Below are 6,000 nucleotides of genomic sequence, written 5' to 3'. Positions count from 1 at the left end.
TCTTAATTTGTTGATAGTGATGAAAAAAAGTGCCTAGTATATTTAAGGAGTACAGTCAGTGTTCACTAGTGGATTTATCTTAATTTATTTTCTTCAACCTCCAGTTTAAAACCATGCAGGTCACCCATATGCTACATTCTTCATATAACTTACACTGAACAAAAATATAAACGCAACATGTAAAGTGTTGATCCGATTTTTAAAATCGCGAAAATAAAAGATCCCAGAAATTTTCCAAATGCACAAAAAGCTTATTTCTCTTAAATGTTATGCAAAAATGTGTTTACATCCCTATTAGTGAGCATTTCTCCTTTGCCAAGACAATCCATCCACCTGACAGGTGTGGCATTTCAAGAAGCTGATTAAACAGCATGATCATTACACAGGTTGTGCACCTTGTGCTGGGGACAATAAAAGGCCACTCTTAAATGTGCAGTTTTGTCATACAACATAATGCCACAGATATCTCAATTGGCATGCTGACTGCAGGAATGTCCACCAGAGCTGTTGCCAGAGAATCGCAGGTTCATTTCTCTACTATTGTCATGCCCTGACCTGAGATAGCCTTTTTATGTCTCTAATTTGGTTTGGTCAGGGTGTGATTTGGGTGGGCATTCTATGTTCTGTATTCTATGTTCTTTAGTTCTATGTTTTGGCCGGGTATGGGTCTCAATCAGGGACAGCTGTCTATCGTTGTCTCTGATTGGGAATCAAACTTAGGCAGCCTTTTCCTCTTTGTTATTTGTGGGAAGTTGACTTTATTAGAGGCATTATAGCCGAAGTTAAGCTTCACGGTTGTTTCCTTGGCTACATTTTCTATAAATAAAAGGAATATGTACGCTTACCACGCTGCACTTTGGTCCACTTCTTATGACGCCCGTGACAACCATAAGCTGCCTCCAATGTAATTGTAGAAAATTTGGCAGTATGTCCATCCAGCCTCACAACCACAGACCATGTGTAACCACGCCAGCCCACGACCTCCACATCCGGCTTCTTCACCTGCGGGATCATCTGAGACCAGCCACCCGGACAGCTGATGAAACTGAGGAGTATTTCTGTCTGTAATAAAGCCCCTTTGTGGGGAAAAACTAATACTGATTTGCTGGGCCCAGCTCCCCAGTGGGTGGGCCTATGCCCTCCCTGGCCCACCCATAGGGCGGCGCACAATTGGCCCAACGTCGTCTGGGTTAGGGTTTGGCCGTCATTGTAATTAAGAATTTGTTCTTAATTGACTTGCCTAGTTAAATAAAGGTAAAATAAAACAAATAACAAATAAAAATGGCTGCGCCCCTGCCAAGTCATGTGAAATCCATAGTTAAGGGCCTGTATTCAATTGACTGATTTCCTTATATGAACTGTAACGCAGTAAAATCATTGAAATCGTTTTGCATTTATATTTTTGTTTATTATAGTTACAGGCACACTGGCACAGTTTCAAAACCTCATCAAAACCTAATAAGGATGATGCTCTACCCCATAAAGTCATGGACACAATGCAATCTATAGAAACCAACCGCTTGGATAGGTCAGGTCATAGTACTGTAGACCTCTCTATAGAAACCAACCACTTGGATAGGTCAGCTCATAGTACTGTAGACCTCTCTATAGAAACCAACCGCTTGGATAGGTCAGCTCATAGTACTGTAGACCTCTCTATAGAAACCAACCACTTGGATAGGTCAGCTCATAGTATTGTAGACCTCTCTATAGAAACCAACCACTTGGATAGGTCAGGTCATAGTACTGTAGACCTCTCTATAGAAACCAACCACTTGGATAGGTCAGGTCATAGTACTGTAGACCTCTCTATAGAAACCAACCACTTGGATAGGTCAGCTCATAGTACTGTAGACCTCTCTATAGAAACCAACCACTTGGATAGGTCAGGTCATAGTACTGTAGACCTCTCTATAGAAACCAACCACTTGGATAGGTCAGGTCATAGTACTGTAGACCTCTCTATAGAAACCAACCACTTGGATAGGTCAGGTCATAGTACTGTAGACCTCTCTATAGAAACCAACCACTTGGATAGGTCAGGTCATAGTACTGTAGACCTCTCTATAGAAACCAACCACTTGGATAGGTCAGGTCATAGTACTGTAGACCTCTCTATAGAAACCAACCACTTGGATAGGTCAGGTCATAGTACTGTAGACCTCTCTATAGAAACCAACTGCTTGTGTAACGGATGTGAAACGGCTAGCTTAGTTAGCGGTGGTGCGAACTAAATAGCGTTTCAATTGGTGACGTCACTTGTTCTGAGACCTTGAAGTAGTAGTTCCCCTTTCTCTGCAAGGGCCGTGGCTTTTGTGGAGCGATGGGTAACAAGGCTTCGTGGGTGACTGTTGTTGATGTGTGCAGAGGGTCCCTGGTTCGAGCCCGGGTATGGGCGAGGGGACGGTCTAAAGTTATACAGTTACACTTGGATAGGTCAGCTCATAGTACTGTAGACCTCTCTACAGAAACCAACCACTTGGATAGGTCAGGTCATAGTACTGTAGACCTCTCTATAGAAACCAACCGCTTGGATAGGTCAGCTCATAGTACTGTGGAAAAAGTACCCAACAGTCATACTTGAAAGATACCTTAATAGAAAATGGCTCAAATAAAAGTGAAAGTTACCCAGTAAAATCCTACTTGAGTTAAAGTCTAAAAGTATTTGGTTTAAATGTACTTAAGTATCAAAAGTAAATGTAATTGCTAAAATATACTTAAGTATCAAATTAAGTAATTTCAAATAAGCAAACCAGATGGCACCATAATAAAAAATAAAAAAAAGTACTTATAGCCAGGGGCACGCTCCAACACTCAGACATCATTTACAAATGAAGCATGTGTTTAGCGAGTCTGCCAGATCAAAGGCAGTAGGGATGACCAGCGATGTTCTCTTCATAAGTGTGTGAATTAGACAATTTTCCTGTCCTGCTAAGCATTCAAACTGTAATGAGTACTTTTGGGAAAACGTATGGAGTAAAAAGTGCATAATTTTCTTTAGGAATGTAGTGAAGTAAAAGTTGTAAAAAATATAAATCGTAAAGTAGTAGTAGTACTACTTTCAAGTTTTTTACTTAACTAATTTACACCACTGGTTAATTTATTATATGTCCCCCCCTTTCTTCTCCCCAATTTTGTCATATCCAATTGGTTAATCATATGAGTAACGTTAGTTCTTCATATCAGAGCTGTACCTCCGCCCACCGGCGAAGTGGCGCAGAGGCGCAGAGCATGCTGGGCGATCACCAGCTCAGAGAAGATCAGCTCGAGAGACGTGAAGTGAGAGAAAGTTCCAGCTATCCTTGTGTTTTCCCACCAGTTAGGCTTCATTGTGTTAGCCAAGGCCAATGTGGGTCCTTGTTGATATGTAAGTACACATTTCATATCTTTCAGCGGTTTAAGTCTGAAGATGCACTCTGTGGCGATAATGTCAGATTTATGGTTATGTTAATTCGTAGTTTATACTGCGAGCCACTTAGCTATTGTGAGCTGATTGTCATATAATTTCATACGTTTAACCCTGTATTTGTAAAGAATAATTTCCCCCAGCGCGTTGTTTATATACACTGTAATTGTATACGTGTACGTGTAATAATTCACAAAAACAAGCGTAGCAAAAATGATAAAACGTGTCCCGGCGAATATATATGAAGTCCGCACGACTTAAGGAACCGTTTCAAATGTTTCTTGTAGAACCATCCAAGTGGTTGGTTTCTGTAGAGAGGTCTACAGTACTATGAGCTGACCTATCCAAGTGTAAAGAATAATGTCCCCCCAGTGCGTTGTTTATATACCCTGTAATTGTATACGTGTATGGTACATCATTATATGGGTATTGTATTTCACTGTTTCTAGGAATTCAAGTTCATTGTGCAGTTGTAGCCCTGTACTGAATATGATGGTGCTATGCTTTGTAGTACACGTACTGCGGCACCCCATTGATCTCAAATTAGTGCAGTCACAGTCAAATTGTATTGCACTGTATGGTCCTGTATAGCATTAAATCATCATAGTCATATTATGTTGTTTATAAGAGATGTGAATTGGAGATAGTATTCTGTAATTTACTATTGTATCTTTATTTATCTCTTTACTTGCAGACCACACAGTCACACACTGGTTGAAGCAAGTTGCCAGACCACTAAGTGCCCTAGCCCATCCATACTACATACTGTCATACTGTAGTATTGATCTGTCTGTCATCTGTGCCCTTACCAGCACACGGGAGCGAACACATAAAGTAAGACCTAACCTAAAGAATATACAGTCCACCAAGTCCTCACTAACATTGTGTTCTGTTCGAGCCGGATAAAGGTGTTTACTCCAGGATCAAGATGCAGTGAGTTACCGGTGAAGCCTGGACCTGGTCTGATCATCCAAGGCACCAATCCTCACCGTATCCAAGTTATACGAGCACAGGACAGTATGTACATGGACAAGATGACCTTCAGCCTCGCATGGAGGGAGCTGCCAAGATGACACCCCTCACTCCACCCAGTCCCTTCCTCTCCAGCCAGGCCAGATGGGACACAACTCCAGATGAGTGGGAGACTTTCAGAGAGTACAGGGCCATCCTAAACCCTCATCTGACCCATGAGAGCAGAAGGATGAGCCACAGTAAGCAGAGTAAGGAGCAACATACAGGTCTGTCCATGCTCTACAACAGTCCCTGTGAACACAGGACGCCACCTACACAGCACGAGCTAGTGAGAAAGTACATTGAGCAAGATAGAGGCCAGCTGTGGCAGTCCCAGCGAGCTATGCAGGTCAGGCCCACTCAGCCACGTGAGAAACAAGAAGAGATGGTACAGGTAGCCGAGACGCTCCTCTCCTCTCCGTGCTGCCACAGCTTACATCCCAGTCTATAGCTAGTCTCTCCCACTAAGCCAGCCCCTACAGAGCCCTCATGCCGAAGTATCCTTCCAGCAGATAGTTCAGCTGACACCACTACGGCCCGCGTCAGAGCTGGTTGAACATACAAAGCCATCACTCAATGAAGAAGATACAGCTTGTGATGGACAGTATGACAACAGTGAGTGGCCTGACCCCCCCCCCCCCCCCCCCCCCACCAACGTGGTCTCCAGCATGTGTTGAGTCATTACTGCCATGTCATCAGAGTGACTCCAAGCCTATAGTGTGGCTACCAAGAGCCTCCTCCAGCAGCTATGAGTTCTCTCAGTCCCAGCGCCACTCCACCTGTCAGGAGGCTACTCTTCCACCAGTGGTCCAGCTAAGAGAAATACATACCTGTCAGCTCCTAGACACTCTGTGTGGAGTATCAGCCCCTTGATGGTGCCAGGGTGTGTCTACCTGTCCCTGCCATTGGTTTTCAGTTCGCCCTCAGCATGGGTATCCAGCCTGTTCCTGACAAGGTGTTTCAGTCTGCCACCACGAAGGACCCATCAGTCAACAGTAGTCTGCAGCCAGCCATTGTTCCAGAGTTGCCACCCGCTCCTGCTACAGAACTGATGTTAGTCAACGAGGTGGACTCTTTAGCTGCTCCAGCCACAGGGGCTCTGCCTACCCTGTCCTGGAGCCTAGCCTGTTTACTTCCGGCGCCGACAGAGATGGCCGCCTCGCTTCGCGTTCCTAGGAAACTATGCAGTTTTTAGTTTTTTTACGTGTTATTTCTTACATTAGTACCCCAGGTCATCTTAGGTTTCATTACATACAGTCGAGAAGAACTACTGAATATAAGATCAGCGTCAACTCACCATCAGTACAACCAAGAATATGATTTTTGCGAAGCGGATCCTGTGTTCTGCCTTTCAACCAGGACAACGGAATGGATCCCAGCCGGCGACCCAAAAAAACGACTCCGTAAAAGAGGGAAACGAGGCGGTCTTCTGGTCAGACTCCGGAGACGGGCACATCGTGCACCACTCCCTAGCATTCTTCTCACCAATGTCCAGTCTCTTGACAATAAGGTTGATGAAATCCGAGCAAGGGTAGCATTCCAGAGGGACATCAGAGACTGTAACGTTCTTTGCTTCACGGAAA

The sequence above is a fragment of the Oncorhynchus mykiss genome, chromosome 27 (assembly GCF_057628025.1).
Source record: "Oncorhynchus mykiss isolate SJ-2025 chromosome 27, ASM5762802v1, whole genome shotgun sequence".
Taxonomy (NCBI): domain Eukaryota; kingdom Metazoa; phylum Chordata; class Actinopteri; order Salmoniformes; family Salmonidae; genus Oncorhynchus; species Oncorhynchus mykiss.
This window is presented reverse-complemented; position numbering follows the sequence as displayed.